The sequence below is a fragment of the Pristiophorus japonicus genome, chromosome 6 (genome assembly GCF_044704955.1).
Source record: "Pristiophorus japonicus isolate sPriJap1 chromosome 6, sPriJap1.hap1, whole genome shotgun sequence".
NCBI lineage: Eukaryota > Metazoa > Chordata > Chondrichthyes > Pristiophoridae > Pristiophorus > Pristiophorus japonicus.
In genome coordinates, this window is record NC_091982.1 from 219,919,774 (window position 1) to 219,947,606 (window position 27,833).

At 44.5% G+C, this 27,833-nt stretch overlaps 1 protein-coding gene across 1 annotated transcript in view; it reads left to right on the top strand.

The window, feature by feature from the left end:
* Window positions 1-27,833, top strand: part of LOC139266254 (tripartite motif-containing protein 42-like) — a 62,415-nt gene that overhangs the window by 30,173 nt on the left and 4,409 nt on the right. The window lies entirely within an intron of this gene.

The following is a 27,833-nucleotide window of genomic DNA, read 5'->3' on the forward strand; positions in this document are numbered from 1 at the left end:
GGCGCCCAGCTCAGAGGGGCGCCCGTTTTTTTTCTTGTGGAAACTTGGGCCCATTATATCCAGTGGTGGGACCCCACAGGGGATATATACAAGAGAGGAAGATAATTAATATCTCAACATCTGAGACATGGAAGCTTGACATTCAACTTTAGCACAATTTTCAGTGTAGCTTTACTTTCTGCAACTGACACTGAGGACTGTTGTGGCCTCCATTATATCCCATAAAGGGTACCAAAAGGGTACAATGGAGTGATGAATTGAGCAGAAGTCAGTTCTGCCTGATTTCCCTCCCTTGTGTTCCATTGGATTTCCAAGTTGGCTTTGAAGTAAAATCCAAAGCTCCTGCTGAGGAAACCAGGCATCTCGGGTGGCTAGGTAATGACCGATCAGGCAGAAGTTCATTTAAAGGATGCAGATTAGCAAAGTAAGCCTTTTACTGCTTCTGATCAACTGAAAAGATAGGTTAATACAAGGGGAACAGATCATTCATAAGAACCAGAATGGAAATGTAGGCAGGCCCATTTATAAAAAAAGAAATAACCTGTACTTAATGGCATCCCAATATTGCACTCACAATGAAATGCAATCATTTTCATTATGTCTGATTGTAACAGCCATTTTTGTGCAGAAATGTCCCACAAACAGCAGTGAGATGAATGCGCAGTTAATTCGGTGGTGTTGGTTGAGGGAAGAATGTTGGCTGGAATAGGAAAACTTCCTACTCTTCAAATAGAGTCATGAGATCTTTCATAGGACTAAGCAAAACAAAGAAGGGTGGGGAGAATAACAGGAGAATAACAAATATGCTAAATACTAATAGAAAGAACAATTGGTAATATATTTAATAGCCTGGGAATAGATTTAAACAAATATGGAATAGGTTAAAAAGTTCTCGATAATATACATGGGTCATGTCAGTCTACCTGTGATAAAGTATGAAAAAAAGGAGTAAAGCAGCTCCAAAATGGAGAAGAACCTAGTGGAATCTGAATGGAAGTGTAATGGAGTATTTAAAATAAACACTCAACACCCGGTCTGAGTTCGAAGATTCAAGTAGTCTTTATTTTGCACTGGTGGGAGCTCGCCTGCTGGTTGTCTGTAGTCAGGCCTCTCCAATGATACAAAATTCCAAGTAACCTTTTATATACTTAATGATGCATGTCAGCCTCGTGCACGGGCCCCCCATGCCACTTAATTGGCCCAAAGCTCATGCACAATTGCTGCTTGACGAATTCCCTTTTGCATCACACAATCAATCACCTATATCTCATACCAAATGGAGTTTTTCCAATGTGTCACTTTTGACCCCTTGCCCTGTTTAGCTGCCCCTCTGGACCTCCTGTGGTTCAACAGTTCAGCTATTTGTGGTGCAACAGTTTGGCCTCCTATAATTGTCCTCAGGTTACACAGCTTGTAAAGTTGACCACTACAAAAGCCCTTTTTTAGTTCCGAGATCCATTCTTAACTCTTTAATTATAACATAGCTCGATAGCTCCACTTCAGTCCCTCCTTTTGGTACTTGGCTACCCAGTCCAAGATTACCAACCTAATTCTACTTTATCCTGTGTCCCCTGCTCCGTTCTGTGGTGACTAGCCACACGGTTTGGGGGACTCGGGACAAGACCTACATCGCAAAGTATTTCAGGGTACTCGGCTAACAACTTTTGCTGTTCCATAATTAGAGCTTTTGCTTTCCTTCTCCATTGCCTCTTTCTGCATGCCATGCATAACTCAATTCCCCATCCGACAGCTAGCTCTAACTGTATAACCACCAGTACATGAGAGGCTATATGAATCAGTGGATGGATATTCACATTCATTCCCCAATTCCATATATGTTCCCACTATTGAGTGTCTTCCAGGGTTTCTTCAATGTCCTTTGAATGCTGTATGGAATCTTCCAGTTTGCTTTTCTCAGTGTCCTTTTTCAATTGCGTCAAATGTTCTTTGAGCCAGGGAATGTCTTGCCAACTTGGTATGTCATATTGTTCCATTTCATCATCCCATCTCAGGTTGTTTAAAGTGATGTTCTCGATGCATTTCTCTCTTCGTGGTAATAGGTATCGATGGCCTAGTTTGACCACAGCTTTAGGCGTAAAACAGAAATTAGATTGTGGGATCGCAAATATATAACATTACCATGCTTGTACCCATTTTCCTTGGTAGATATGCAGTACGTCCCACCATCCCGGGCTGTCACCTCAGTCCCTCCCTGACCAAGGGGGCTGATTTCCAATGTGCAATTAACCATCTGAGTGAACCCGCACGCTATACGTTGCCCTCCTTCCATGGGGTGTGCGCACACTACCACATCCAAATATTGCATACAACCATTGGTATGCACCTCTTGAAATGTGCCACTGAGTTTTACCACATAAAGGGGCGTATCGTGGAACTGAACCCGGGATTGGCCTTGTATTTCGCCTATGTTCTGTACTGCCCACAGAAGTTCGGCATCCGTACCCTCTACCTGTAGAATAGCTGGAACCATACCTATTTCTATTCTCTGGTAATGCAATTACTTGGGGACAAGAACACTTGTGTTGTCTTACAAACATCACCGAGGGTAATACCGTCCTTAATTCATTTGAACAATTGCTCATTACTTATCCAATCGAGTATGTTTTCCTGTTTCATCTGGTTTACATTGTATCGGATGTTCCCTAGTAACCATGTGCCGTACATTGCACATACAAGTTGTTTATGTGTTTCTTGGGTTAGATCATTTAGTCACACACTTATCTTATTGATAGTTTGGGAATGAGGCTCTCAGATTTCCTTGATTTGCAGCATTTGTCTGGTGACCTCATCCCCTGTTTCTGACAACTGCGAAATCCGATTGTTTCCCTTTAGTAAAGGGTTCTCAAACATTGGGCTAAGTCTTGAACTTCTTGGTCTATACTGGTTATGTCAACTGTGTTAACAGTTGCCACCCCCGCCGCATACCGCTAGTGTGTCGGTTGTTGTTAGACAATAGACAACATGAAAACCACACATCGTTTCGTGGTTCATTGTCGGACTATCTCGATCATATGTACTGTAAGTATCAGCTCAGCGTCTAGCCGTTGTGACCCTCTGTTCCCCATTTTGTTTAATGCCCATTGTACTTGGTCCTCAATTGGCCTAATTAACTATCCAAATTCATTATATCTTCCCTTTGGCAGTTACACTTTTAACTTCTTTCTCACAATGATATTTACTTGCCTACGCAAATAAATATTTAATGAAACCCACGCCTCAAGTCTCACAGTTTGGACTGGGGTAATACAAAAAGTTCCTGTCGCAATGGGACAAGTCAGGTTGGTACCGTACTGGTATTCCCGGTGTATGGTGCTGACACAATATTCACCCTTCCTTCTTTATACGGAGCGTACAGGAAAATGCTGTCCCGCAATTACCTTCATGGTGCAGTTCCATGTTATCCCATCCACCCGGGTTACATTTCCAGTGTTCATTGTATCCTACTAAATTTTCTAAGGCATGATTGAGTAATACCCTACTATCTCTAACAGGATGATGTCATTCTGTTCCTGTAAATTACACTCGTGCCACCGTGTACACCTGTACCAACCTTCTGACTGGGCACAGAGTCTTAGTAAGTTGATAAGTGACATTGCCCTAAATCTTGACCAGTTACCCAGAAAGAGAGCTTTCCCTCTGCAATATTCTGCAGGTTTCCTTAGACTTGTTCCACTAACCAAGATCCATACATTACTTCAAGCCGTTTCGTTGAAGACGATTTGTTCCCCTTCTATAATCTTGTTTACCCCTTTTTAGCATTAAACCAGTTGCAACTTAGTAATCAGGCCTCATCGCCAATGTTATGATTCTCCCTAATAGTCTCAACACCATTCTTGTCAAGGTACGATCAAGTCCATTGCTCTCCCTGACTTCAGTGCAGGTTGTAGTGGCCCTCTGCCAAAATCCCTTGATCATTCTCCCATGTAGCCATGCTGTTTTAGGCTTGGACCACCCAGGTAGTCCCACTTTGATCAGATTCAATATTACAGGTACCACTTTGTGATGCACATCATGGTACACTGTCATCTGAGTTGATATTACCATTGGCTCATTTGTTGGCCCTGGGATGTGCTTATGACAAACAATTCGCTTTTCCCACAAATCTGTTTATTCATTGGAGAAGGAGCCTTTGGATCAGTCCTTTTTTTGAATTCTACTGCTTGTACAACCACGCTCCCGTTCTTGCACCCCTTGATATAATGGACAGTTACAGTGATATGATTACCATGCCACTGTAAATGTACCCATATCCTATACCCTCGGCTGTCCCTACTACCATTCGTGATATGTCTCTTACTGCTTTGTGAGATTGGTGGGATTTGCAAGGCATGTCTGTGGACAGGAGGTGATTCCAGATCTGGGACCCAAGGAGATTCTTCCAGCTCCCTTGTCCTGTCCACTTCCCTTTGGATCATAGTGTACCTGATTAGGTGGGAGTATCCCATTAAGCACCCCTTTTCCCTCATCCCCCTGGAGAGGACAAATCCCACTCCCCATGTTCCTAACCATTTCCTCTTGTGTCGGTACCAGCTGGTACACTGAAAAAACTTAATCTGGTTAATATAAAACCATTTAATTCTCTTAGGTAACCAGGCTGCATATACCATGGGACTAGCTTTATCAACGATATTATATAGTCCCTTGTACTGGAGTTCAAAACTTCCACCCTGGCATAGTTTTGTTCCATTACCTGGCCCCCCACCTCCCACTCCTGAGATTTATTCGGGGCCAGATGTAGTCGGTTACGGTGGTGTGCCCTCCTAATCCCTCAGGCACAATCCACTAACCCCTTTAAACAACATCACTTCTTCCTAATGGTCACCTACTTAAAACAAAAGAAACAGAGAATCTCTGATGATTCTCTTCAAATTAAGAAGTTTTCCAATATTCAAAAGGTATCGCCCACTGAGTTAAAACAGAATTCACAGTTGCCTGTGAAAGAGTTAACTTCCTTTGTTTCGAAAGCCAACAAACACAGACACCATCAATCAATGTTGATTTCAGTTCCACAGCCTGCAGACATTTCAGTTTAAACTCTTCAGTTAAAAATGTCTTACTTTTTTAAAGTCTCTGTTTTTATTCTCAAAATAAACTTTCAGAAGAACAACTTTGCACATAATAGCATTTCAACTTTTTCTCCACATTTACACATTGGTCAGAATTTTTTAAAAAACATACCAATTATTGATGTGAAATGCCCTATGTCCAGAACTAAAGGCTCTCCGCATAATTTACACCAACCAGAATTTTATCATGGCCATAGTAAAAGTCTGATTTTTAATAGGTTAATTCCAATCTTAAACTTCCCAATGCCATTTAGAAAAGGGGGAGGAGCCACAGCCACACAAAGGAATATACCTTCTCAAAAACTTTAAACACCAAAGAAAAACACCAGAACAGTAAGAAAGAATCTTCTTTTTTCTTCTTTTTATTGAGTCATAACTATCCATTATTCCTTAAAGCAGTTTCAATTTCTGATCCCCGTATGCTCTAAGTGCACCTCCGATTACCTTTTAAATGTGGCGAGGGTTTCTGCCTCTATCGCCCTTTCAGGCTATGAATTCCAGAGCCCCACCATCCTCTGGGTGAAGAGATCTTCTCTAAACCTCCCCCAATTACTTTAAACCTATGTCCCCTATAGGTTTTTGCACTTTTCTCTGCTATATGCCTCCAATTTCCACTAAACATATCTTTAAAAAAAAAAGATTTCTTCCTGCTTTTTTAAAAAAATGGTCACCATAGCAACTAACTTCGACCCTTATTTCTTGCATTACAAAGAGCCCCTCTCTCTATATATTTCACACCACTTTTGTCAGAGTTTATTGTAGTTATAACAGACTTTTGGGTTTTCCTACCACCCCCGCTGTTTCTAATTAATGGGGGCTGCTGGCAGTTGTTCCTTTCCATGTATCCTATTGGGTGCTGTCATCATCACACCTACCGTCAGTTTATTTCGTCGCTTTCTCAGTCAATGGTCTAATCCATCTACTTAATTCATAATACGTAATAGTGACTAAAATGAGGGCTTTCTCCTCCTTTTGTTTCTTTTCCGACTCCCACCACTTTATTTGATCAGCGGGTGTGTCATCTGGTTTCCAATTTTGTTTAATCATTATTTCAATTAGTTTTCGATTCTTGTCTGTTAGGTACCGTGTCAGGGATCCCTCTGGTCCCCAGTCAAGTTTCTCACTTCCCATGGCTATTGGTTGTCAGCGGTATGTCCCTTACTTACTTACTCCTCACGATTGAGACCGTTACTTGCAACCTTATTGGTTGTCAGTGGTATGTCCCTTACTTACTCGCCCTGAGTGAGACTGATACTTGCAACCTATTTGTTGTTGGCGGTATGTCCCTTACTTACTCCTCATGAGTGAGACCGTTACTTGCAACCTATTGGCTGTCAGTGGTACGTCCTTTACTTACTCACCCTGAGTGAGACCAATACTTGCAACATATTGGTTGTCAGCGGTACGTCCCTTACTTACTCCTCACGAATGACATCATCACTTGCAACCTATATCAATTATCAATCGCAACGTTATACAGACACATTTCTATATAACCGATCGCAATTGTTTAACCTGGGATCTTCTGATAACTACTTAAAGTCTCGGCCAGACCTGCAGATTTGGATCTCTCAGGCAGCTGACACCAGACAGATTTCTGCCCTTGTCCTAACTGTGCGTGGTAATTAAAGCGTACTCACGCCTTTGACATGGCTTCCATCTGCTGGTTTCCACCGTCCGCTTGAGATCCTGTTGACTGCGCCAATTGTGGTGGAGTATTTAAAATAAACACTCAACACCAGGTCTGGGTTCGAAGATTCAAGTAGTCTTTATTTTGCATCGGTGCACCTGCCTGCTGGTTGTCTGTAGCCATGCCTCTCCAATGTACAAAGTTCCAAGCAACCTTCTATACACTTGATGTATGTCAGCCTCGTGCTCAGCCCCTGCATGCCGTTTAATTGGCCCAAAGCCCACATGCACAACTGCTGCTTGACGAATTCCTTTTCGCGTCACACAATCAGTCGTCTATATCTCATACCAAATGGAGTTTTTCCAACGTGTCCTGTTTGAACACTTACCCTGTTTAGCTGCCCCTCTGGGCTTCCTGTAGTTCAACAGTTCGACTATTTGTGGCTCAACAGTTTGGCCTCTTGTGGTTCAACAGTTTGGCCTCCTGTAATTGTCCTCAGGTTACACAGCTTGTAAAGTTGATCACTACAAAAGCCCTTTTTAGTTCCGAGATCCATTCTTAACACTTTAATTAAAGCAGAACTTGATGATCCCACTTCAGAAGAAACTAATTTTCTTTCAGATTTCAAGTGTTTGGAATGTATACTTTTTAATTAACCACATAGGCATTAACTGTTAAGTTTTGCTAGTCTAAATATTTCAGGACTTTTCAATCTGCATCATTTGCACTCATACATAGTACATAGTATTACATAGTATTTCCAACACAGAAACAGGCCATTTGGCCCAACAGGTCCATGATGGTTTTTATGCTCCACCTGACTCTCCTCCCCTTCCATTCTTCATCTAACCCCATCAACATATCCTTCTATTTCTTTCCCCTCATGTATTTATCCAGCTTCCCATTTAATGCATCTATGCTATTCACCTCAACTACTCCCTGTGGTAACGAGTTCCACATTCTAACCACTCTCTGGGTAAAGAAGTTTCTCTTGAATACCTTATTGGATTTATAAGTGACTATCTTATATTTATGGGCCCTAGTTCTGATATTGCCTGCAAGTGGCAACATAGTGTCTACATCCACCCTGTGTTGAATGAAGTTGAATTGAGTGTGAGTCTTAGACACCACAGTTTTCTTGTTTCACCTTTATTAAGCTTAGCATGAAGAGAAGTTGCACAAGCAGAGTACAATCAAGCGCAGTCTTGCACTCTTCAGATACGGAGACCCTTCACGTATTATACCAAGCACCTCTTCGGGTATTGTACTGCAAAATCTAAACATCGCAGTTTATTTACACATTAATGAGTCCCACCCAAGTCTCTTGTTCTCCCCTTTAAGCTCCCTTTTGCCACATGGCCTCATATGGTGCTTCCCCTTCAGTAGTTTTCCTTCATGCCTGGACTTGCCTTTCATCATGAATGACTTCCTTTCTTTGTATCGCAATTAATATAATCTGCTCTTGCTAGGCTAACTCTCTAGAACCTGCTTCCTATCTTCTATCTTTCAAGTTTCAACACCCTCTCAAACCCTTTCATAATCTTGAAGATTCAGGTCATCCTCAGTCTTGTCCTTTCTAGAGATAAGAGTCCCAGCCTGTTAGAAACATAGAAACATAGAAAATAGGTGCAGAAGTAGGCCATTCAGCCCTTCGAGCCTGCTCCACCATTCAATAAGATCATAGCTGATCATTCATCTCAGTGTCTCTTTCCTGCTTTCTCTCCATACCCCTTGATCCCTTTAGCCGTAAGGGCCATATCTAACTCCCCCTTGAATATATCCAATGAACTGGCATCATCAACTCTCTGCAGAAGAGAATTCCACAGGCTAACAACTCTCCGAGTGAAGAGGTTTCTCCTCATATTAGTCCCAAATGGCTTTCCCCTTATCCTTAGACTGTGTCCCCTGATTCTCGACTTCTCCAACATCGGGAACATTCTTCCTGCATCCAACCTGTCCAGTCCTGTCAGAATTTTATATGTTTCTATGAGATCCCCTCTCATTCTCCTGAATTCCTGTGAATACAGGTCCAGTCGATCCAGTTTCTCCTCTTATGTCAGTCCTGCCATCCCGGGAATCAGTCTGGTGAACCTTCGCTGCACTCCCTCAATAGAAAGAATGTCCTTCCTCAGATTAGGAGACCAAAACTGAACACAATATTCCAGACGAGGCATCACCAAGGCCCTGTACAACTACAGTAAGACCTCCCTGCTCCTTTTTTAAATTGCCTTCATCACCTGCTGTACCTGCATGCCAACTTTCAATGACTGATGTACCATGACACCCAGGTCTCGTTGCAAATCCCGTTTTCCCAATCTGCCGCCATTCAAATAATATTCTGCCTTTGTATTTTTGCCACCAAAGTGGATAACCTCACATTTATCCACATTATACTGCATCTGCCATGCATTTGCCCACTCACCTAACCTGTCCAAGTCACCCTGCAGCCTCTTAGCATCCTCCTCACAGTTCACACCGCCACCCAGCTTAGTGTCATCTGCAAACTTGGAGATATTACATTCAATTCCTTCATCTAAATCATTGATGTATATTTTAAACAGCTGGGGTCCCAGCACTGAGGCCTGCGGCACCCTACTAGTCACTGCCTGCCATTCTGAAAAGGACCCGTTAATCCCGACTCTCTGCTTCCTGTCTGCCAACCAGTTCTCTATCCACATCAGTACATCACCCCCTAATACCATGTGCTTTAATTTTGCACACCAATCTCTTGTGTGGGACCTTGTCAAAAGTCTTTTGAAAGTCTAAATACACCACATCCACTGGTTCTCCCTTGTCCACTCTACTAGTTACATCCTCAAAAAATTCTAGAAGATTTGTCAAGCATGATTTCCCTTTCATAAATCCATGCTGACTTGGACCGATCCTGTCACTGCTTTCCAAATGCGCTGCATTTTTAATAATTGATTCCAACATTTTCCCCATTATTGATGTCAGGCTAACCGGTCCATAATTACCCGTTTTCTTTCTCCCTCCTTTTTTAAAAAGTGGTGTTACATTAGCTACCCTCCAGTCCATAGGAACTGATCCAGAGTCGATAGACGGTTGGAAAATGATCACCAATGCATCCACTATTTCTAGGGCCACTGGTAAAAACAGAGAGACAGACTATTATCTGAATGGTGACAGATTAGGAAAAGGGGAGGTGCAAAGAGACCTGGGTGTCATGGTACATCAGTCATTGAAGGTTGGCATGCAGGTGCAGCAGGCGGTTAAGAAAGCAAATGGTATGTTGGCCTTCATAGCAAGGGGATTTGAGTACAGGGGCAGGGAGGTGTTGCTACAGTTGTACAGGGCATTGGTGAGGCCACACCTGGAGTATTGTGTACAGTTTTGGTCTCCTAACCTGAGGAAGGACATTCTTGCTATTGAGGGAGTGCAGCGAAGGTTCACCAGACTGATTCCCGGGATGGCGGGACTGACCTATCAAGAAAGACTGGATCAACTGGGCTTGTATTCACTGGAGTTCAGAAGAATGAGAGGGGACCTCATAGAAACATATAAAATTCTGACGGGGTTAGACAGGTTAGATGCAGGAAGAATGTTCCCAATGTTGGGGAAGTCCAGAACCAGGGGTCACAGTCTAAGGATAAGGGGTAAGCCATTTAGGACCGAGATGTGGAGGAACTTCTTCACCCAGAGAGTGGTGAACCTGTGGAATTCTCTACCACAGAAAGTTGTTGAGGCCAATTCACTAAATATATTCAAAAAGGAGTTAGATGAGGTCCTTACTGCTAGGGGGATCAAGGGGTATGGCGAGAAAGCAGGAATGGGGTACTGAAGTTGAATGTTCAGCCATGAACTCATTGAATGGCGGTGCAGGCTAGAAGGGCCGAATGGCCTACTCCTGCACCTATTTTCTATGTTTCTATGTTTCTATGTTTCTATGTTTCTATGTTTCCTTAAGTACTCTGGGATGCAGATTATCAGGCCCCGGGGATTTATCAGCCTTCAATCCCAACAATTTCCCTAACACAATTTCCCATCTAATAAGGATTTCCTTCAGTTCCTCCTTCTCACTAGATCCTCGGTCCCCTAGTATTTCCAGAAGGTTATTTGTGTCTTCCTTCATGAAGACAGAACCAAAGTATTTGTTCAACTGGTCTGCCATTTCTTTGTTCCCCATTATAAATTCACCTGAATCTGACTGCAAGGGACCAACGTTGGTCTTCCCTAATCTTTTTCTCTTCATATATCTATAGAAGCTTTTGCAGTCAGTTTTTATGTTCCAGCAAGCTTCCTCTCATACTCTATTTTCCCGCTCCTAATTAAACACTTTGTTCTCCTCAGCTGGATTCTAAATTTTTCCCAGTCCTCAGGTTTGCTGCTTTTTCTGGCCTATTAATATGCCTCTTCCTTGGATTTAACACTATCCTTACTTTCCCTTGTTTGCCACATGTGAGCCACCTTCCCCGTTTTATTTTTACTCCAGACAGGGATGTACAATTGTTGAAGTTCATCCATGTGATCTTTAAATGTTTGCCATTGTCTATCCACCGTCAACCCTTTAAGTATCATTCGCCAGTCTGTTCTAGCCAATTCACGTCTCATACAATCGAAGTTGCCTTTCCTTAAGTTCAGGACCCTAGTCTCTGAATTAACTGTCACTCTCCATTTTAATGAAGAATTCTACCATCTTATGGTCACTCTTCCCCAAGGGGCCTCGCACAACAAGATTGCTCATTAGTCCTTTCTCATTACACATCACCCAGTCCAGGATGGCCAGCCCTCTAGTTGGTTCCTTGACATATTGGTCTAGAAAACCATCCCTAATACACTCCAGGAAATCCTCCTTCACCGTATTGCTACCAGTTTGGTCAGCCCAGTATATATGTAGATTAAAGTTGCCCATGATAACTGCAGTACTTTTATTGCACGCATCCCTAATTTCTTGTTTGATGCTGTCCCCAACCTCACTACGACTGTTTGGTAGTCTGTACACAACTCACACTTGCATTTTCTGCCCTTTGGTATTCTGCAGCTCTACACATACAGATTCTACATCATCCAAGCTAATGTCCTTCCTTACTATTGCGTTAATTTCCTCTTTAACCAGCAACGCTACCCCACCTCCTTTTCCTTTCTATCTATCCTTCCTGAATGCTGAATACCCCTGGATGTTGAGTTCCCAGCCTTGGTCACCCTGGAGCCATGTCTCCATGATGCCAATTATATCATATTCGTTAATTGCTGCCTGCGCAGTTAATTCGTCCACCTTATTACGAATACTCCTCGCATTGAGGCACAGACCCTTCAGGCTTGTCTTTTTAACACACTTTGCCCCTTTAGAATTTTGCTGTAATGTAGCCCTTTTTGATTTTTGCCTTGGGTTTCTCTGCCCCCCGTTTTACTTTTCTTCTTTCTATCTTTTGCTTCTGCCCCCATTCTACTTCCCACTGTCTCCTTGCATAGTTTCCCATCCCCCTGCCATATTTGTTTAACCCCTCCCCAAAATCAGTAGAAAACACTCCCCCTAGGACATTGGTTCTGGCCCTGCCCAGGTGCAGACCGTCCGGTTTGTACTTGTCCCACCTCCCCCTGAACCGGTTCCAATGTTCCAGGAATTTGAATCCCTCCCTTCTGTTCCTGAAAGGTATAGCCTCTCATTTGTTCCTGAACGGTATAGCCTCTAGTAAATCTCCAGTGCCTCTAAATCCTTTTTATAACATGAAGACCAGAACTGTTCACAGTACTCCAAATGTGGTCTAAGAAATGTTCTATACAAGTTTAATGTAACTTCTCTGCTTTTCAATTCTATCCCTCTAGAACTGAACCCCAATGCTTTGCTTTTTTAAATGGCCTTATTTACCTGTGTCGCCACTTTTCGTGATTTGTGTATCTGTACCCCAAGATCCCTCTGCTCCTCTAACCCATTTAGACAATTATTTTCCAAGGAGTATATGGTCTCCTTATTCTTCCTATAAAAATGTATCACCTCACACTTCGCTATATTGAAGTTAATTTGTTGATTACATGTCCATTCTGCAAAGTATTATTAATGTCTTCCTGTATTTTGTCGCAGTACTCCTGGGTATTAACTACACCCCCAATTTGGTGTCATCCAAAAATGTTGAAATTGTACATCCAATTCTTGAGTCCAAATCATTTATGTAAATGGAGTGGTCCCAGCACCGATCATTCTGGAACATCACTTCTCACCATTTGCCATACTAACATTTAGGATTCAGGAATACCAGATATTATAGTTGTAGAGTTCCGTAGATTTGTACTTACCATTTATTTGCGTCTTAGGATAATACTTTTTTCTTACTGATGTCATTAGACCATCTGTTTCTTTGTAATATGATAGTCTATGAATCTATCATTGGGATGGTTTCAGGTAGTTTTGCTGCTTGTTTACTGTATGAATGAACTGTGGAAAAGTATGGATCTGATGGATTGGATTTTCTTTTATCAATCCAAGCTTTCTTATGTTCATATCATAGCACTTTGTCTATAACTTTGAGGTTTCTTGATGGTCCATGTTTGTGCTACAGCTGTGGTACTCTGTCAGGTGCTGCACCAAACCTATCTCTGGATATGCACTAAAGGAAGTGGCCAAGGAACATTATCGTACACTTACCTCATGGTATAGTTGAGCTGGGATGCTTCATGCTGACCTTAGTTAAAAATATATTGAAAAATATTCTATTCCCTCTGATCTCTTGCATCTTAATAATTTACTCATCACCTGCAATGCCATCATTTAAATGGTTATTTTCATTTTAGTTTTTTCAAACTTTTTACTCATTCCTGGGATATGGACTTCGCTGGCAAGGCCAGCTGTGATATATTCACAGAGCAAAGCGCACACAGCTTTCTATAATGGCAGACAGCATCTCAGAAGTTCTGGAAGCTTCTGGTCAGCTGACTCATTTGTTCACCTTTAGTTGCAGTAACACAATATGTCCACACCCACAGTGTGGAGCTACAACTTTACAAGCTTACAGACATTACACTTCTCCCTCCTTAATGAAGAAGTTATTATAACAAACATCATACATAACTTGCATGTGTATGCATAACAAAGGATATGGACTTATTTTGCCATATTTACAAATTTAACTTAACCACTTGTTTTCTGATTTGAAGTGGATACCTTTGCTCTTGAACAGAACCTTCCAAACATGGTGTCGAATTTAAACTCATTCGAGGTTGATCCTGAGGAAAATTTTCCTCCACGGGATTTCCTTGATTTTCATTTGAACTCACTCTGACTTCAGACTGTTTGTTTTCCTGACTCGGACTCAGACTTAAATTCTGATTTTCTCTTGGATTTGTGTCCAGTACATTGGATGTAGGATTTGCTGGTGTATCAAAACTCTCTGATGAGTCAGAAATAATTGAATCATTCTCACCTTCAACTCTTTCCATGTCTGTAGATAAAATATGATCAATGTGAACAAACCTAACCTGTCCATTATCAAACATCTTTGCCAAATATGTGCGAGGACCACATAATTCATTCCTATAAATGAAGCATGGTTGAATATCTTTGTCTGTTACCTGGTTTCCATTTGCAATATAATCATACACCTTTGACATCACTGGATCACGTTTGGTTGCTCTACCAATCTCTTTAGCTGTGACTGGCAGTTCATCAAGGTATGAAAAATAGAACACTTCTTCCCTATCGGGTGTTATTTGTGATAAGGAAGGCAATCTAGACATTGCATCAGCATTACTATGATCAGCTGATCATCTATATTCAATATCATATGTATATGCTGACAAAATCAAAGCCCATCTCTGCATTCGAGCTGCAGCTAATGTTGGAACTGGGGACTTTGGATGGAGGATTGCTGTTAGGGGCTTATGGTCCATAACGATGGTAAACTTATGACCATACAAGTATTTGTGAAATTTCTTGACCCCAAAAATGAATGCCAAAGCTTCCCTTTCGATTTGCGCATAATTACTCTCACTGGCACTGAGAGTGCGTGAAGCAAAAGCAATTGGTCTCTCCTCCCCACTACGTAATACATGAGAGAATACTGCTCCAACTCCATACAGAGAGGCATCACATGCTAGCTTGATCTCCTTAGATACGTCATAGTGAACTAACTTGGTGCTCTATACCAATTCGCTTTTATACTCCTTGAATGCTGTATCGCATTCTTTTGACCACTTCAAATGGATCGTTTTTTTTCAATAGTTCATTCAGTGGATGTAACACTGTAGCCAAATTTGGTAGGAACTTCCCATAATAGTTCAAGAGACCCAAAAATGATCGAAGTTCAGTGACCTTCCTGGGAGTGGGTGCATTTCTGATTGCATTCAGCTTTCCCACCTTTGTACCCTAAGTACTCCACTGAGTTTTGAAATAACTCATACTTACGAGCAGTCCCTCGTACTCTGTGCTTCTCTAGCCATTTGAGGACTTCATTCAGTATGTTATTATGAATTTGCCTATTTGGTGCTGAAATTAGTACGTCATCTAAATAACATACTACCCCTTCAATACCTTGCAAAATCTGATTCATCACCCCTTGGAATATGGCAGGGGTGGAAGACACTCCAAACGGCAGCCTATTAAATTGATATAGGCCTAGATGAGTATTTATAGTCAAGCATGACCTTGGACTCCTCATCTAGTTCAAGCTGTAAGTAGGCATTTGTAAGATCCAGTATTGAAAAGATCTGACCACCTGTCAGTGTTGTGAACAAATCTTCTATATTCGGCAATGTATTGGGGACATTACCCTCTAGAGCCTGGTTTACGGTTACTTTATAATCACCACACAATCTTACCTTACCATCAGACTTAGGTACAACAACACTGGGTGTAGCCCAATTACATCGATCTATCTTAGAAATACTGTTCTCAGTCTCTAGTCTTTTGAGTTCTTGCTCAACTTTCTCCTTGAGTGCATATGGTACGGAATGTGGCTTGCATTAAACCGATCTAGCATCCTTCTGTACCCTGACACTCGCCTTGAAGCCTTGGATCGGACTGCCCGTTTCACAAAACACCTTCGGATAACTCTTGATAACATCATCCGTTGATGCAAATCTCATTTCAACACGAAAAATTTTACCCCAATCCAGCTTCAATGATCTCAACCAATTTCTTCCTAGTAAGGCAGGCTTGTCTCCTTTCACTACTATGAGAGGCAGGTTCTGAAATTGATCCTTGTAGTTCACTGGTACGGTGATATGACCTACCACAGGGATGTTCTCTCCCGAATAGCCTCGAAGCTCCATTTTGGATTTCTCCAATGGCAAATCACGCAATTTGTCGAGGTATAGCGATTCCAGTACTACACTCATGGATGCACCCGTGTCGATTTCCATTGGTATCTTGAATTCTGCAACATCTATGTGGATTTTGATATTTTTAGAATCGCTGTCCGTTAACCTCGTGCTCCTGATAACATGTAACTCTAACATCTCCTCGTCCTGTTGTTGTTCTTCCATGCTATGTAGTCTCTGGGGATTTCTATTCATAGCTTTGAAAACTGGACTCATAGCTTTGAAAGCTGGTTTACCCTTCAGTCGGCATGCCTTCGCAAGATGCCCAGTCTTACTGCAGAAGAAACACTCTGCCTTCACATATGGACAACTTTGAGCAAAATGTTGTCCCAGTCACCTATAGCATGACTTTGGTGCTCAGTTAGAATTTCCAGTTTCTGAGACTTTGAGCCCCTCCTGCCTTTTATTTTGAATCTGCAGGCGATTTACCTCGGTTGACTGATGACCGTAATTATTATGAAATTCTCGGGAATACTGGTCGGCCAAGCCCATTGACTTTGTTGTCTGACAAGCAATATCTAAAGTCAAGTCAGGCGTTGTCAATAACTTTCTTCTGATGGCATCATTTTTCATCCCACAAACAAAACGGTCCCGCAATGCTATGTTTTGAAAGTTTCCGAAATTACAGTGAATAGATAGATATTTTAATGCTAAAATGTACTCACTGATATTTTCATTAGTCTTTTGATTTCTTATACCAAAACAATAGCTTTCAGCAATTTCTAATGGTTTGGGGTTGTAGTTTTGCTCCAGCTTCATTAAAATCTCTTTAAGCTTTGTGTCCTTTGGCTCATCAGGCACAAGCAGATTTATCAGTGTTTCCTACAACTCAGTACCCACTTCTGATAAGAAGATAGCTCTCTTCCGTTCCAAAACAGCCTGGTTCTGATCTGCATTCTCTGGAACTTCAATTATATTATTTGCAGTGAAATACATTTCTAGCCGGTCCACATACGCCTTAAACCTTTCCTGATCATGTTTATATTCACCTAAATGTCCCATTACTGCAATGGGTGCTGCCATTTTGTCTCTGCAGTGCAGACAATGAGCTCATTTTTTTAACCTCGGATTTTGTAGCCATTTCCAAAGACAGAGAAGCGGCTGGCTGAATCCTTCACCAACAAAATTTCAGCTTTATATCATCCAAAAAATCCCATCTCATAGCAAAATGTGATATATTCACAGAGCACTTCACACACAGCTTTCTATAATGGCAGACAGCATCTCAGCAGTCCCGGAAGCTTCTGGTCAGCTGACTCATTTATTCACCTTTATTTGCAGAAACACAATACGTCCACATCCACAGTGTGGAGCTACAACATTACAAGCTTACAGACATTACACCAGCATTTATTGCCCATCCCTAATTGCCCTTCAGAAAGTGATGGTGAGCCATCTTCTTAAACCACTACAGTCCCCGTGGTGAAGATACTCCCACTGTGCTGTTAGGGAGGGAGTTCCAGGATTTTGAACCAGCGACGATGAAGGAATGGCGATATATTTCCAAGTCAGGATGGTGTGTAACTTTGAGGGGAACTTGCATGTTGTGATACTGTTCCCATGCACCTGCTCCCCTTGTCCTTCTAGTTGATAGAGGTCACAGGTTTGGGAGGTGTTGTCGAAGAAGCCATAGCGAGTTGCTGCAGTGCATCTTGTAGATGGTACACACTGCAGCCATGGTGGTGGTAGAGGGAGTGAATGTTGAAAATGGTGGATGTCATGTATGTAACCAGCATAATACTGTAACCCTTATACAATTGTAACCCTCATGTAACCACTACATACTGTACATACTTACTAGAAATGCACACCTTGACCACAGGGGGTGTACTTGTGGGAGACACTCCTTACCTGGAGATTCAGGTATATAAGGGGAGGTCCCTCACAGGGCCAGCACTCCTTGGTCCAGGTAATAAAGGTGAAGATCACAGAGTGACTGTGTCTGCAGTACGTGCCCCGTGTGATTATGTTTAAGAGTTAAGGACTCAACACCTGGCGACGGGAAACAGGAATCACTGAACCCAGAGGATGGCCACCGGTAGCCCAGAGGAACGTTACTGTGTAGGTGAAGACTGGGACGATTTTGTGGAGAGACTCCAGCAGACCTTTGTCACGAAGGACTGGCTGGGAGAGGATGCGGCTGACAAGCGGAGGGCGCATCTACTAACAAGCTGCGGGACAAAAATGCATGCGCTGATGAAGAACCTGCTCGCACCCCACAAACCGGCCGACAAGTCTTTTGAAGAGCTCAGCCAGCTGATCAGCGAACACTTAAAACCGGCGAGCAGCATACACATGGTCCGGCACCGGTTCTACACACGTTGGGAAGGGCAAAACATCTCAGACTTCATGGCAGACTTGCGACGCTTGGCCAGCCTCTGTAAGTTCTCAGACGCCTGCAGGGGGAGATGTTAAGAGATTTTTTCATTGAGGACATTAGCCGTGCCGGGATCTTCAGGAAGCTCATAGAGACCAAGGACTTAACTCTAGAAGGGGCAGCATTGATAGCTCAAACTTTCATAGCAGGGTAAGAAGAGACCATGCGTTCGGCATGCGTTCGGCGGCCGCCATCTTTCAGAGAAACATGGAAAGCTTGCTGAAATACATTCCTGGAACAATTATATTCCAGGACGACATCCTAATAACGGGTCGAGACACCGAGGAACACCTCCACAACCTGAAGGAGGTGCTAAGTCGACTGGACCGGGTAGGCCTGCAGCTGAAGAAGGCCAAGTGTGTGTTTTTGGCCCCAGAGGTTGAGTTTTTGGGCAGGAGGGTTGCCGCAGACGGGATCCGGTCTACCGAATCCAAAAAGAAGGCGATCCGTCGTGCGCCCCAGCCCGGCAACACATCGGAGTTGCGATCGTTCCTGGGACTTTTGAACTATTTCGGGAACTTCCTGCCGAACTAAAGCACATTGTTGGAGATGTTACATGTGCTCCTGCGTAAGGGTTGTGAATGGTTTTGATGGGACTGTCAAGAACGGGCTTTCAACAGGGCGCGGAACGTGCTTTGTTCTAACAAACTGTTAACGTTGTATGACCCATGTAAAAATCTAGTTTTAACATGTGATGCATCATCATACGGGGTTGGGTGTGTGTTGCAGCAGGGTAATGGAGACGGACAACTCCAACCGGTGGCTTATGCCTCCAGGTCACTTTCCCGGGCAGAGCGAGGGTACGGCAAGGTCGAAAAGGAAGCACTCGCTTGCGTTTATGGTGCGTAAAAAATGCACCAATACATTTTCGGCAGACCGTTCGAGTTAGAAACGGACCACAAGCCTTTAACTTCTCTGTTGTCTGACAGCAAGGCAGTCAATGCAAATGTGTCAGCTCGCATACAGCGATGGGCTCTCACACTGGCTGCGTAGGACTACACCATACGGCACCGGCCAGGCACCGAAAACTGCGTTGACGCGCTCAGTAGGCTTCCCCTTGCTACCACCGAGGGGGCGGCGGAGCAAAGCGCTGAGGTGGTCATGGCCGTTGAGGCTTTTGACACCGCAGGCTCCCCCATCACAGCCCGCCAGATCAAACTCTGGACCAACAGGGACCCCCTCCTATCCATGATAAAGAAATGTGTCCTGACTGGGGATTGGGCGCCCACGCACGGGGCGTGTCCCGAGGAGGTCAGACCGTTTCAGAGACGGATGATGAGCTCTCCATCCAAGCCGACTGCCTGCTATGGGGCAGCCGAGTGGTCATGCCCCAGAAGGGGAGGGAAGCATTCATCAGGGAACTCCACAGCGAGCACCCTGGCATCGTGTTAATGAAGGCCATTGCCCGGTCACATGTATGGTGGCCGGGGATTGACTCAAACCTGGAACACTGGGTTCGCAGGTGCATGACGTGTGCCCAGCTGGGCAACGCCCCCAGGGAGGCCCCGCTCAGCCCGTGGCCCTGGCCCACCAAGCTTTGGTCACGCATTCACGTGGACTATGCGGGCCCGTTCATGGGAAAAATGTTCTTGATAATTGCCGACGCATACTCGAAATGGATCGAGTGCATCATATTAAACTCGTACACGACATCCATCACCGTGGAGAGCCTGCGCATGGTTTTCGCGACCCACGGCTTGCCGGATATCCTGGTCAGCGACAATGGCCCGTGTTTCACCAGCCATGAATTCCAGGAGTTTATGTCGGGTAATGGCATCAAACATGTCCGGACGGCGGCGTTCAAGGCGGCTTCCAATGGCCAGGCGGAACATGCGGTCCAAGTCATAAAGCAAGGCATATTCCGCATCCAAGGACCCTCTCTGCAGTACCGCCTATCGCGCCTCCTGCCGGCCTATAGGTCCCGGCCGCACTCGCTCACGGGAGCGGAACTCCTCATGAAACATACGCTCAAAACTCAGCTGTCCCTCATCCACCCAACCCTGGCAGAGGGCAAGCGCCAGTCCCAAACCGAGTGCCACAATCGTAACTCAAGGGAGAGGTGTATAGAAATGGATGATCCGGTATTTGTACTTAACCATGCATTGGGACCCAAGTGGCTGGAGGGCACTGTAATTGGTAAAGAGGGAAACAGGGTCATAGTGGTCAGACTCAATAATGGGCAAATATGCCACAAAACACTTGGACCAAGTAAAGAATAGACTCTGATGAACATGAAGAAGAGCATGAGATGTCAACCACACCACTGCCAGTGGACGAGCAACAAGGACAATCACCAGCATGCACAGTCCCTGCGGCCAGCCCGGACAGGCCGGAATCACCTCAGGTGACAGAAACGCATGCCAAGGCTCAGCCACCAGTGCCTCAACTGCGGCGCTCCACGAGAGAGCGTTGACCACCTTTGAGTCAAAATGACGTGAGGGGGAGGTGATGTTATGTATGTAACCAGCATACTACTGTAACCCTTATACAATTGTAACCCTCATGTAACCACGACATACTGTACATACTTACTAGAAATGCACACCTTGACCACAGGGGGGTGTACTTGTGGGAGACACTCCTTACCTGGAGATTCAGGTATATAAGGGGAGGTCCCTCACAGGGCCAGCACTCCTTGGTCCAGGTAATAAAGGTGAAGGTCACAGAGTGACTGTGTCTGCAGTACGTGCCTCGTATGATTATGTTTAAGAGTTAAGGACTCAACAGTGGATGAAGTGCTGATCAAGCCGTCTGCTTTGTCCTGGATGGGGTCGAGCTTCTTGAATGTTGTTGGAGCTGCACTCATTGAGGCAAGTGGAGAGTATTCCATCACACACCTGACTTGTGATTTGTAGATGGTGGAAAGGCTTTGGTGAATCAGGAGGTGAGGCCGTCGCTGCAATATACCCAGCCTCTGACCTGCTCTTGTAGCCACAGTTTCTATGTGGCTGATCCAGTTAAGTTTCTGGTCAATGGAGATTGCCAGGATGTTGATTGAGGGGGATTCAGTGATGGTAATGCTGTTGAATGTCAAGGGACGGTGGTAAGAATCACTCTTGTTGGAGGTAGTCATTGCCTGGCACTTGTGTGGCGCGAATGTTACTTGCCAATTATCGGTCCAAGCCTGAAAGTTGTCCAGGTCTTGCTGCATGCGGGCATGGATTGATCCATTATCTGAGGAGTTGTGAATGGAATGGAACACTGTGCAGTCATCAGCGAACATCCCCACTTCTGACCTTATGATGGAGTGAAGGTCATTGATGAAGCAGCTGAAGATGGTTGGGTCTAGGACACTGCCTTGAAGAACTCCTGCAGTGATGACCTGGGGTTGATATGATTGACCTCTAACAACCACAACCATCTTCCCTTGTGCTCGGTATGACTCCAGCCAGTGGAGATTTTTCACCCTGATAACCACTGACTTCAAATTTACTAGTGCTCCATGATGCCACACTGCAAAGGCAGTCACTCTCACCTCACCTCTGGAATTCAGCTCTTTTGTCCATGTTTGGACCAAGGCTGTAATGAAGTCTGGAGCCAAATGGTCCTGGCGGAACCCAAACTGAGCATCAGTATGCAGGTTATTGGTGAGTAAGTACCACTTGATAGCACTGTTGACGAAACCTTCCATTACTTTGATGATGATTGAGAGTAGAGTGATGGATGAGATTGGATTTGTCCTGCTTTTAGTGGATTGGACGTATCTGGGCAGTTTTCCACATTGTCGTGTAGATGCCTGACATGTATGTAGTTTTGGGATCACTAGATGGCGTCACTGTTGGAGGCCATTAGGCTGCATGCACGTGTGCGCAGTCCAAGTATAAACGGCAAGCCATTTTTTTAAATTAGTCACTTTGGGCCTTAATAAACCTGAGCCAAGGTCATACCTCTTGGAGCTAAACAGTACTCAGTCGAACAGTTATTGCATACACAACATTTGGCGATGAGGCAACAAGAACCTTTATATGCAGAAATGAGCACAATTGGATTGTTGGAGCGATTTGTGGAAGAAGAAGATTGGGCAGACTTTGTGAGCCATTTGAGCCAGTTCTTCGTGGCTTACAAAATAGAGGAGGTCGGCGTCACAGATCGGTGCCGGGTGGTGTTCCTCACGGTTTGTGGTCCAAAAATTGATGGTCTGATAAACAATCTACTCCTGCCTGTGAGTCCAACAGCGAAGACGTATGATGAATTGTGTACACTGGTACAGGACCACCTTAAGCCAGATGAAGACATCATCATCTCGAGATACAGATTTTACACACACGTTCGCTCAGAGGGCCAGAATGTGACGGGATTCGTTGCCGACCTGAGACATCTAGCAGGACCATGTAAGTTCGGGGCTGTGTTGGCAGACATGCTGCGGGACTTCTTTGTAATCTACATCAACCATGAGGTGATCCTGTGTAAACTACTGGCATTGGAGACGCTGGACTTGAACAGGGCCATCACGCTCGCTCAGTCATGCATGATGACTGATAGAAGTCTAAAGCAGATATCAGTGAAAGATCGAAACTCGGCAAGTACAGTAAAGATGATTCATTCGGCTTTTGGCAGAGCGGCACATGGCAGGGCCTACCCGACTGTGTACACGAAACCTGTGGCTGCCCAACGTCCGCCAGCGGGAATGTATTCGATTTCTCCATGTTGGCATTGTGGGGGAAATCACCGGCACCAACAGAGCCGATTTAAGCAATATAGTTGCAAAGGCTGTCTGAGAGTGGGACATCTCCAGTGCAAATGTCCGCAGATGAGCAAGCGTGCTGCGACACACCACGTGGAGGATGATGGTCAGACTAGCGCAGATCCGGATACGCAATCTGAGATACCAGAGGAGGAAATGTATGGACTGTACTCGTTCCTAACTAAGAGAAAACCGATAATGATCAATGTGAAATTTAATGGGGTGCCCATATCGATGGAACTGGACACGGGGGCAAGTCAATCGATAATGAGCCAGAGGGCATTCGACACGCTGTGGGATATTAAGGCTGTGAGACCCAGGCTGAGTCCAGTCAATGCCAAGTTGCGCATGTACACCAAAGAACTCATAACGGTGATTGGCAGTGCCACAATTATGACGGTGCGGTTCATGAGTTACTGCTATGGATTGTCCCAGGCAATGGCCCAACGCTGTTCGGCAGGAACTGGCTTGAAAAAAATCAGATGCGATTGGAATGACATCAAGGCATTGTCGTCGGAGAAAGATACATGTGTCCAAGTACTGAGCAAGTTCACCTGGCTGTTTGAACCAGGCATCGGCAACTTCACGGGAGCCAAGATGCAGATCCACGTGGACTCGGATGCAAGACCCGTCCATCATAAAGCTCGGGCAGTTTTCTATATGATGGGGTAGAAGGTTGAAATTGAACTGGACAGACTCCAGCGTGAAGAGATCATATCACCGGTTGAATTTAATGAATGGGCCAGCCCCATTGTTCCTGACTGAAAAGTGATGGCACAGTCAGAATCTGTGGAGACTACAAGGCTACGATCAACAGGGTTTTAAAACAGGATCAGTACCCATTACCGAAGGCTGATGACTTGTTTGCAATGCTAGCCGGGGAGAAGTCATTCACCAAACTGGATTTGACATTGGCCTATATGACACAGAAGCTGGTCGAGACGTCGAAGAGACTTACGTGCATTAACACGCATAAAGGACTGTTTATTTATCACAGGTGCCCTTTTGGAATTCGCTCGGCTGCAGCAATATTTCAGAGGAACATGGAGAGTCTACTGTAGTCCATTCCCAGAACCGTCGTGTTCCAAGATGACATCCTGATCACAGGTCGTGACTCCGAGGAACATCTGAACAATCTGGAAGAGGTTCTACATCGTCTGGACAAAGTGGGACTCAGACTGAAATGCTCGAAGTGTGTCTTCATGGCACTAAATTCCAAGGGAGGAAAATTGCTGCTGATGGCATCAGGCCCATGGATGCGAAAACCAAGGCCATCAAGAATGCACCCAAGCCGCAGAATGTGATGGAGCTGCGTTCGTTCCTGGGTCTACTCAACTACTTCGGTAACTTCCTACCTAAATTGAGCACCTTATTAGAACCACTGCACATGCTGCTAAGAAAAGACGACAACTAGGTGTGGGGTGCATCTCAAGACAGAGCTTTTGAGAAAGCCACTAATCTGCTTTGCTCTAACAAGCTGCTGGTACATTATGACCCATGTAAACGTTTGGTATTGGCCTGTGATGCTTCGTCATATGGAATTGGTTGCGTACTCCAACAAACTAATGAGTCGGGTAAACTTTAACCAGTCGCCTATGCTTCAAAAAGTTTGTCTAAAGCGGAAAGAGCCTACAGCATGATAGAGAAAGAAGCACTAGCCTGTGTGTATGGTGTTAAAAAGATGCATCAGTACCAGTTTGGTCTTCGGTTTGAACTGGAGACAGATCACAAGCCACTCATTTCACTGTTCTCTGAAAACAAATGTATCAATACCAATGCTTCATCCCGCATCCAGAGGTGGGCGCTGACATTATCCATTTATGATTATGTCATTCGTCATAGACCTGGCACCGAGAATTGTGCCGATGCTTTGAGCCATCTGCCGTTGCCCACACCGGAGGTGGAAACGTCACAACCGGCGGACCTATTGTTAGTTGTGGATGCTTTTGAGAGTGAAGGAACCCCTGTCACAGCTCAACAAGTTAAGACATGGACCAGACAGGACCCGATTTTATCGGTGGTGAAGAGTTGCATCCTCAAAGGTGATTGGTCTGCCATATCCAAGCAAATGTGCGAGGAGACCAAACCTTACATTTGTCGCAAAGACGAACTGTCTATTCAGTCGGATTGTATACTGTGGGGCAATCGTGTTGTTATGCTCAAGAAAGGGAGAGAGAAATTTGTACGTGAGCTACATAGCACACATCCTGGCATTGTAGTGATGAAAGCCTTCGCCAGGTCTCATGTATGGGGGCCAGGAATTGACTCTGAGCTGGAATCATGTGTGCATCAATGCAACACTTGTATGCAGCTCAGCAAAGCACCAGCGGAATCGCCGCTGAGTCTGTGGTCGTGGCCGTCCAAACCATGGTCCAGGATCCACATAGACTTTGCAAGTCCCTTTCTGGTGAAGATGTTTTTAGTTGTGGTGGATGCATATTCAAAGTGGATAGAGTGTATAATCATGTCATCCAGCACATCCACAGCTACCATTGAGAATCTCAGTGTCATGTTCGCGACACATGGTCTGCCTGACATCGTTGTTAGCGACAAAGGATCGTGCTTCACCAGTCAGGAGTTTCAAGAGTTCATGAAACTCAATGATATCAAACATGTAATGTCAGCACCATTCAAACCTGCATCCAATGGGCAGGCAGAATGTGCTGTCCAAATCATAAAGCAGAGTATGAAGCGAGTAACTCAAGGGTCACTGTCATGCATACTGCTTAGTTACAAGACAAGACCACACATGCTTACCGGGATCTCGTCTGCTGAACTAATGATGAAGAGAGGTCTTAAGACCAAGCTATCTCTTGTACACCCTGATTTGAATAATCAAGTTGAATATAGAAGACAAAGTCAGCAAGGGTATCACGATCGCACAGCTGTGTCATGCAATATTACTGTAAATGATCCTGTATATGTTCTGAATTATGGTCAGGGTCCCAAGTGGATCACTGGTATTGTCATGGCCAAGGAGGGCAACAGAGTATTTATTGTCAAACTCAAAAATGGGCAAACATGCAGGAAATATATGGATCAGATAAAGCTGCGGCACACAGATGAACCGGAACAGTCGGAGGAAGAGACAATCGACGACCAACAAACCTACCCCCAGTCATCAGAGGACTCAGTGGTCATCAGTGAATCGGGACTTTCAATCACTGACATGTTGAATGAAAATGGACTTTCAATCCCCGACATGGCCATTGCCACTTCCACCAGGTCAGCCACCCAGCCACCAGTCACAACAGACTCTGAACACTCACCCAAGGCTGGAGTTGAACTGAGACAGTCAACCTGGGAGCGTAAAACACCGGATCATCTCAATTTGTAAAAAACTGTGTTAATATCTCAGAAGGGGGTATTGTCATTTATTACTTTTGGAATCACTAGCCACTAGATGGCGTCACTGTTGGAAGCCATTGGGCTGCATGCACGTGTGTGCAGCCCAGGTATAAAAGGCCAGCCATTTGGTATATTAGTCACTTTGGGCCTTAATAAAGCAGAGCCAAGGTCATACCACTTGGAGTTAAACAGTACTCAGTCTAACAGTTATTGCATACACAACAATGCCCATGTTGTAGCTGATTTGGAACAGCTTGGCTAGATGTTAGTTTTGGAATACAAGTCTTCAGCATGACAGCTGAGATGTTGTCAGGGCCCATAGCCTTTATCGTATCCTGTGCACTCAGTCGCTTCTTGATATCATGTGAAGACTGGCTACTGTGATGGTGGGGACCACAGGAGGAGGCAGATATGGATGGTTGCAAATGCTTCAGCCTTGTCTTTTGTACTCGCACACTGGTCTCCACCATCATTGGGGATGGGGATATTCATGGAGCCCCCTCCTCCCGTTAGTTGTTTAATATCTACTACCATTCATGATGTGGCAGGACTGCAGTTTTGATCTAATCCATTGGTTATGGGATCACTTAGCTCTGTTTATAGCATGCTGTTTATGCTGGTTAGCATGCATATAGTCCTCTCTTGAAGCTTCCCCAGGTTGGCACCTAATTTTTAGATATGCCTGATGCTGCTCCTGGCACTCCTCATTGAATCAGAGTTGGTCCCCTGACTTGATGGTAATGGTAGAGTGAGGGATATGCTGGGCCATGAGGTTACAGATGGTGGTGGAGTAAAATTCTGCTGCAGCTGATGGCCCAGAGCGCCTCATGGATGCCCAGTTTTGAGCTGCTAGATCTGTTCTGAATCTATCCCATTTACCATGGTGATAGTGCCACACAACATGATGGAGGGTATCCTCAATGTGAAGACGGGTCTTTGTCTCCACAAGGACTGTGGGGTGGTCACTGCTACCAATATTGTCATGGGCAGATGCATCTGCGACAGGTAGATTGGTGAGGACGAGGTCAAGTAGGTTTTTCCCCTTGTGTTGGTTCTCTCGCCACCTGCTGCAGGCCCAGTCTGGTAGCTATGTAATTCAGGGCACTGCCAGCTCGGTCATTGAAGTCCCCCATCCAGAGTACATTCTGTGCCCTTGCTACCCTCATTGCTTCTTCCAAGTAGTGTTCAACATGGAGGAGCACTGATTCATCAGCTGAGAGAAGGCGGTAGGAGGTTTCCTTGCTCATGCTTGACCTGAAGCATGAGACTTCATGGGGTCTGGATGTTGAGGACTCCCAGGGCCAATCCCTTTGGATTGTATATCACTGTACCGTCACCATGGTGGGTCTGTCCTGCCAGTGAGACAGGACATACCAAGGGATGGTGATGGAGGTGTCTGGGACATTGGCTGAAAAGTATGATTCTGTAAGTATGACT